Source organism: Sciurus carolinensis, unplaced genomic scaffold (genome assembly GCF_902686445.1).
Source record: "Sciurus carolinensis unplaced genomic scaffold, mSciCar1.2, whole genome shotgun sequence".
In the NCBI taxonomy this organism is placed as follows: domain Eukaryota; kingdom Metazoa; phylum Chordata; class Mammalia; order Rodentia; family Sciuridae; genus Sciurus; species Sciurus carolinensis.
Genome location: NW_025920121.1, coordinates 2,055,392 through 2,062,795, shown reverse-complemented (window position 1 = coordinate 2,062,795; position 7,404 = coordinate 2,055,392). Strand labels below are relative to the sequence as shown.

The following is a 7,404-nucleotide window of genomic DNA, read 5'->3' as shown; positions in this document are numbered from 1 at the left end:
TAGAAAAGTGGGTGTTGTACCCCTCTTAAAAAGTCTTTTGTGTTTTCTGCTTTGTTTTGTCTTAAAGCACTTGTAAGAGGAGCAGCCTGCCAGCCTGGGCCCAGATCTTTGCCGCAATCACCACCTGTACACCAAGGAGGTGTTTCTGAAGTCCTGGTTCTGGATCCTTCCCCTGCATGTCTATAAACAGACCCATTTCTGTTTTCAGTTGCTGGAGAAGAGCAAGCTAATCTCCCCACCAGCAGGTTGGTCAAGTCACCTCCTGGTGTCCACTTCCCCTAGAGTGGGCAGGCAGGAATCCACAGGGCTTTACTTTGTTCTTGATTGACTGTTGCCAAGATCTGAGTGCAAATGCTGGACAGGGCTCCTTCCTGGACGACCCCTGTGACCCCTGCTGTACTCCTGTTCGATCTTCTGAGCTGTCTCAAACTGCTCTTTGGAATGCCTCTGTGTCACCTTGTCACTCAGGTAGATGGGGTCTCCCTGTTCCTTGATGTGCTTGGTGCCCTTGTAGTGGATGAAGATGACGATGGGGTAGATGTGCATGTGGTGCAAGCGCTCGATGGCATGGGAGGCGACATCCAGGAGACAGTGTCAGTTCTTATCTGTGATCTCCTTTATTGACACCATCGTGGTCAGGTCAAAATGGCCACTCCTCCATGTGTAGTCGACAAACAGGCAGTCCTTAACGCCCTGCTCAATGGCCTGCTGGGAGACCTTCATCACCTCGAGTGGGCATCTGCAGAACTTGCCAGGAGCCTCGTTTACCAGCATCTCCTTCACTACATCCAGTAGAAGCCCCAAGATCAGAACAGGCCTCAGGGAGGTGCAGTCCACCTTATGGACTTGCTGATAGGCCAAACTCACTGAATCTTCAAAGAGTGGGATGGAGTCGTTGGAAAAGGTGTCCAAGGCGAGGAGGACTTTCTCATCTTTAGACCCACTGCGTTTGTGCTTGTGCTTCCTTCGAAAGAAAGAATGGCAAGCATCCACCAACAGTGTCTTTGCAGCACTACTGTCATCTTTGACCTCAGACATGCTAAGCCTCCTGGAGAATTCTTGGTTCATCATGTATTTGCTGGGAATCTGCCCATGCTGGATCTTTTGGGCATTCTGGTCCAGCTGCCATGCCATCCAGGACCCAAATGTGCCCTGAGGCAGAGTGTCATCCATGTAGAGGATGTCATCTTTCCTAAGACTCAGGTCATGCTCCACCTCTGCCAGCCGGTCATACAGGGCCCTGATGTAGAAGCTGTTGCCAGGCAGGCCCTTGATCCTGGTGAACTCCTCAGGGGGGTACTCCACCTTCAGGCTGACAGTGTCTTTTGGCTTCAGCACCTCTACGTACACCTCCTCCCCATCTTATTGCACACATCCAGGTTGCCATCCTCGAGGATCAGGTCCCCTGGCACCAGGCCATCGGAACCCCTGGCAGACTGTCATCCTCCACTTTGGCCACAAACACCCTGTGCAGGTTCCCACCACACAAATGCACCCCAAGGTCCAGCTGGGACTTCTTGATGAGGACAATGTGTGGTTCCAGGGTCTTCTTGTTGGCATCTCCCATGATCCTGGAGCAGGGGGTGCTCTGCTTGGTTGGGGGTGTGCCAGAGCCCTCGTCCTGTTCCATGAGTAGATCAATGACAGAGGGATGCTTGGGGGTGGTGCTACCACTGCCCTGGAGAGTGGAGTTGACACCAGCAGGGTCCAGGTGGGAGCTGGAGCAGGAGTGGCTGCCAAAATGGTGCATGTGGGGGTTGTACTGGGCCAGGATGGTGATGGTGTCACACTGCTGCCCTATGATGAGCCGGGCCTGCTGCTCTGTGGCACTCCACAAGTTTATACCATTGAACTCCAGTAACTGGTCCCCATACTCAAGGCCAGCCTGGTGGGCAATGTTTCCAGTGGTCACCTTGGAGATGTAGATCCCGTCCTCTCCACTCACAATGGTGATGCCCAATGGCTCTGAGCCCTTCTGTACCTTCACGTGGCATGGTGGTTTCTCCACATAAGGCCTGTCCTTTCTCCGCTCCCCAAGGGATGCGAGGTTGACAGCAATTCTGGGCAACATGGAGGCTGAGGTCTAGGACTGGCTACAGGTGGATGGGGTGTTGATTTGAGGGGTGACTGAGGAGTGCTGCATTCGGAACGTAACAATGAACCTCTGTCAGAGCCCATGAGAGAGCAAGGGTACCTGGGCGCTAATGGGATCTTAATGCCTTCTGCCTTGAACTGCAAGTTATTCGAAGACCCGAGGCGGGCGCTGAAGGGCAGTGAGTTGGACCTGTGGGACGCTCTCATCTCAGCGTAGTCACTCAGGCGGCCCTGGTGCTGGACACCGGAAGGCAAGCCCTGGGGACCAGCATCTTGGGGCATAGGCAGGGCTATGCACAGTATAGATGGGGTTCTGCAGGATGGAGCTCACAGCAGTGCTGGGGGTCATACTCCAGGGAACAGTGCCCAGGGATGGCCTGTTGGGTTAGAGTGGGGGTTTCCATGCTGGCTGGAATGCCCTGGTGAGTACGGGGACTGCTTCTGGACCTCTGGGGACAGCTCTCGACTAGCTGGGATGCACTTCTGCTCTGGAGCAAGCTTGGGCCCAAAACTGGACACAGACTTGGGCTGGCAGCACTTCTGCCCCAGCTCTTCCACCTTCTGGGAAGTGAGGTCCTTATCACAGGACTTCTTGGCTGGCAGGTAGGAGGAGTCCCATCCCCTTTGGGGTGGTAGCTGGAGGCAATGCGGACCCTAGCCTTGCAAGGGGGTGATGCCTGCATGGGCTCCCTGAGGCCGGCGTCTGGGGCCGGGATGTCTGGTGGGCTGGTAGATGGCGCTCTGCCCACCAGTGTGGCCTTGGACTCAGAACTAGTTTCCAGTCTGTGCTGGAACTTGATGGAGTCACTTCTCCTGGGAGGGTTTGGGGGTGTCAGAGGCCCCCATCCACTTGGAGGGCTGGGGGAGTGAACAGGCCCAAGGCCTGGGAGTAAATAGTCTATTTTGGGGAATGTCTGGGGATGTTTGAAAGTGTTTGGGTCAAAGATAGATTTTCTTTGCTTTGGCTTCTTGTAAACGGAGAGCTTCTCTGGCCCTGCCATGGAGCCGAGCAAGGCCTTGGGCCAGGTCCAACCGCTGTTGGCACCCTCACCATTCACCTTGTCCAGAGGGGCCTCTACCCCACAGGGGCCCACCTCAGTCTCAAAGGACAGCAGGGCCACCTGCTCCGCATGTCCACCAGTCCATATGCCACACTTCCCAGAGGCATAGGAGTGGAAGGAGCTCAGGCTGCACTCTGAGGCACTGGGACAGGTCTCTGGGAAGACTGGAAAGGGGCCCTCAGGGAACAGTTTGTGCAAAAGGGAGGTGCTGCCTCCCCAGGGACCTGACTCCTTCCTGTCTTCCAGCCCAACACTGAAGAGCTCCATCTGCATGGAACTGTGGTGCTGCATTGAGCTGCACTTGTGATGAGCCTGGACCTCCAGGCCATGGGTCTGAAGACTCAGCATCTTATCAGAGTCCTTGATATTTCTGAAGATGTTCTGGCCATTCCAAGAGGCACTCTGAGGGAATACCTTCAGGAGAGAGAGGGTCAAAGAGTCCTGGCAACTGTGTAGCAGAGATTCACATTTATTCAGGGACTTGTCATCCAGTGCGATGCCACTGATTGCCACAATCCTGTCTCCCACTGCGAGAGACCCTTCTTTGGCAGCAGGGCTTCCAGGTACCACAGCAACAGCATACACTCCACTATCCAGACTAATGCCACTGTCTTTCTGTCCACTGAGGTTGATGTTCAGAGCCGTGACCACTTTCCCACCCAGGGACTTCCTCCGGGGCACAACCATGTTGATGGCCCCCTCTCCACTGAGGAGGGCCCTGATGGCCTGCTTCTTGTCCTTGTTGATGAGGTCCACATCGTTGATTCTCAGCAGTCATTGACCCTTAAGTGGCCATCAGCAATGCTTCCTTTCTCCACTTTAGTGACAAATATGCCACAGTCCCTCGAGAAACAAGGCTCATTCATACCTTCTGCCATGTCAAACCCAAGTGCCTTCAAGTCAATATCCTCCATCTCCCTTTCAAACTTGACCACTTCTGTTTCTCACTCCATGGAATCCGTATCAATGGCCAAGTCATGGGGGGTGTGGGCCATCAGTTGCCGGAACCTGGCCTCCTTTTCCAGCTGGGATTCCATCTGCTCTTTGAGCTCCTTAAGCTCCTGGCTGACGTCAATCTTCTGTTTCCAAGAGTCATCCAAGCTGCGCAGGGCCTCAGGCAGCTCACTCACTGCCTGGTCCCGGTCCTGCTCCCGCCGAAGATTGTTACACAGTGTCTGGATGCTGTGTTGCTCTGCCACAATCTTGTCCCGCTCCTGGAAGGCCCAATCCAGGTGGCACTTGGCCACATCCACCCCTGGAGGGCTTCCTTCAGCTCCTGGCACAGAGCCTTGCACTGCTTTCGAAGGATTTCCACCTCCTTGTTGGCTCTCCCAGCATCCATTGTCATAGTGTCTTTGATCTGCTGCAGCGCCTCCATCTCCTTCTTGGCCACCTTCTTCTCAGAGGTGCTTCTCTTGAGCTTGGATTAGGCCAGCTCCACCTCAGTCTGCAGCTTGTCCAGTTCAGAGATGACCTGGTCGCACTCGCTCACGATGAGCTTGTACTCGCTGTACATGGCATCCCGCTCCTCCCTGTACTTCTCCGACTCCTTGGCAGTTCTGACCTGCGTGGTCCTCAGTTCTGTCAGCTCTGAATACAGCAGCTCCATCTCCCACTGCAGGTCTTTGTTCTGTACAGCTTGTTGAGGATATCCATGACCCGTTGTGCTTCAGCAACTGCCGCTGCTGTGCCTGGACGTCTCCAATCTCCTTCTGGTCCTCCTTGTGAAGCCACTTCATGTCTTCCCAGGACTGTTGCAGTAGGTTCCACTCCCGCACCAGCTGCCCATTCTCCTGCCTCAGCATGTCCACATCATCCTTCAGCTGAGTCTGGTCACTCAGGAGTGTGGAGTGTGTGGTAGAAGTTAGTCTCCTTGGCCACCTCCTCGCACCTCTTCAAAGTATTGGTGTGCTGGTTCTGCAGACTCTGTAGGTCTGACATGGCCCACACACATTGGATCTTTAGCCTCTCATAGTCAGATTGAGTCTGTGGTAGGGTCTCTTATCAAAGGTCGCCCCAAGGGTCGCAAAGACCAGGCATTTGTGCAGCTCATTCCTCTCGCGGGTCATCAGCCGCAGCTGAATGGACAGGTTCTCCACCTGCTTGTTTGCCTGCTGGTCGGTGAGGAGGGGCAGTAGGGACGGCGCCTTCAAGGTGGTGCCCACACTGCTGAGAAAGCTGCTGCTCTCTGAGTTCGAGGGCATGATGGACAGGACACTGTAGGCGGAGCCTCATGGAGCTGCAGTGAGGGCCAAGTCAGTATATGAAAAGTGCCTAAATCATACCTGGCACTGCTAGTGTCCTGGGTGTTAGCTGTTGTGATTATGGCAAACCAGGCCTGCCGAGGGCCCTTCCCACCTTGCCCTTTATGATTCCTGGATTACAAGCACCCTTGGCAGGCTGCGGTGGCCTGACAATGCTCAATTTCTTAAAATTAAATTCTCTCTCTCAACCCATGACCCTGAAATCCCAGCATAATTTGAATTATTTGATTGCAGAATTTACATTTAAATGAGTCATATTACTTGAGTCTGTTATCTTTATTCTATGTACAGACTTCTATCCTGCCATTGGCCTCATCTAGCTCTCTACCCAGAGATTAATGACCAAGAATCACACATGGGTAGTCTGCAGAAGTATACAATCATTCATCTCCAACTTTTGAGGCTCTTTATGTTACTGGACTTCAGTCTCCTTTTATCTCTCTGTGCCAATTGTTCCCTGAATTTCAGCATTTCTGGTGCAATCTCTGTGCTTTGTTCCCATCAAAGAAGTGGAATAACAAGCAATTTAACTGAATTTTGTGTTAAAAGTGCATTTTATATGACTGGATTACAGTAATAATTCATCACAGGTTTAGAAAATTTAGCAGGAAACACTTAAAAAAATAAAACCACTTATATTTACTCTTGTAGTCCTATTGCTAACTTTGATGTATATTATTTACCACACAGACAGTGAAATTGTACTTGATATATTCTTGTGTAGCCTGTCTTATTCACTTGCCATTTTCAGACATAATAACTTGCTTGGAGACCCTTGACTGTTTTTTCTTTAAAAATTAATAGTTATATTAGGATATGGCTTATAGTTTATAATTTTGATTTAATTTCCCCAGGTACACTGTGGTACCTTTCAACATATTTTTCCTTAGATTATAGTTTTAAATATTCTTTTTTTAGTATTGTATCACCTCAGGAACTATAATTATATTGAAGGTTGGATTTTCTTTGCCATCTTCAGTGTTAAATACTTTCTCTTTGACCCTCTTTACTTATTTATCTTGTTCCGTCTTTTGTTGTTTTTCTTCTTTTCTTTAGTGAACATTATTAAATTTTCATTCAAATCTATTTCTCTTGGGCCAAGTATAATTTAATCTTCATATCTGATATGGTTTTGTCTTTGTCCTTGATTTCTTTCCTGGGTTCAAGTTTTCCTGCACATTATTTTAATATTTATTTTTGATTCATTTAAGTTCTTTTTGCATATATGATTATGAGGATTTTATATAAAAATATTTCCTAAATCTGTACTAGAGGACATTTAATTCAATTTGGAGTTGAATTCATATCTTATTTCTTATTTATTTATTTAACCTGTTTCATGAGTTTTTTATTTTTCTTGTTCTTTTATATTTTATGGAAAGAGTTCCTAGGTTAAGTGCACACATTTCTGCCAGTATAGTAAGTTCAGTATTTTAGTGCAATGATGTTGTAAAGGAGAGAGAATTGATGTCTTGTGGTTTTGTTTCGATAGTATCCCTATTTTTCCACTCCTACTTCCTTTCCTGATACTGTGACTCCAGAGGGGTATCTGTCTCCTCTTTTCCTAGAAGTAATCTACTCTCTTCTCTATAGCTGATGCCACAAGCAATCAAGTCCCAGAACTGTGTGCAGCATTTTGACATTTCAGTTTTGCACTTTCTCTTTCTGTTTGTGCTTTGTCTCTGACTTCTATGCCCCTGGGCTCTTTCAGTGCACTCAGTAATCCTATTTCACCTTGTTTTCCACACACTCAGGTTTGCCCCAGTGAGGGTATATACATATTCACTCTGATGAAGTTTGATATTTATTTCTTTAAGTACAAGTAATGTGTATTCTCTGTCTCCTTGTTAATACTGAAGGAATTATTGCATATGGTTTCTCTTGTGCTCCTTGATTTAGTATATTATTTTGGAGTAAGAGTGGATGCTTGATATTATTAAGTGCTTTTGATGGGAGGTGCTCCGTATTATTGGGCAATTGGGGTA

At 49.3% G+C, this 7,404-nt stretch overlaps 1 pseudogene; it reads right to left on the bottom strand.

Annotated features, from left to right (window-relative positions):
• Positions 1 to 278: 278 nt before the first annotated feature.
• LOC124973769 (disks large homolog 5-like) overlaps positions 279 to 7,404 on the bottom strand; it is a 49,099-nt pseudogene continuing 41,973 nt past the window's right edge.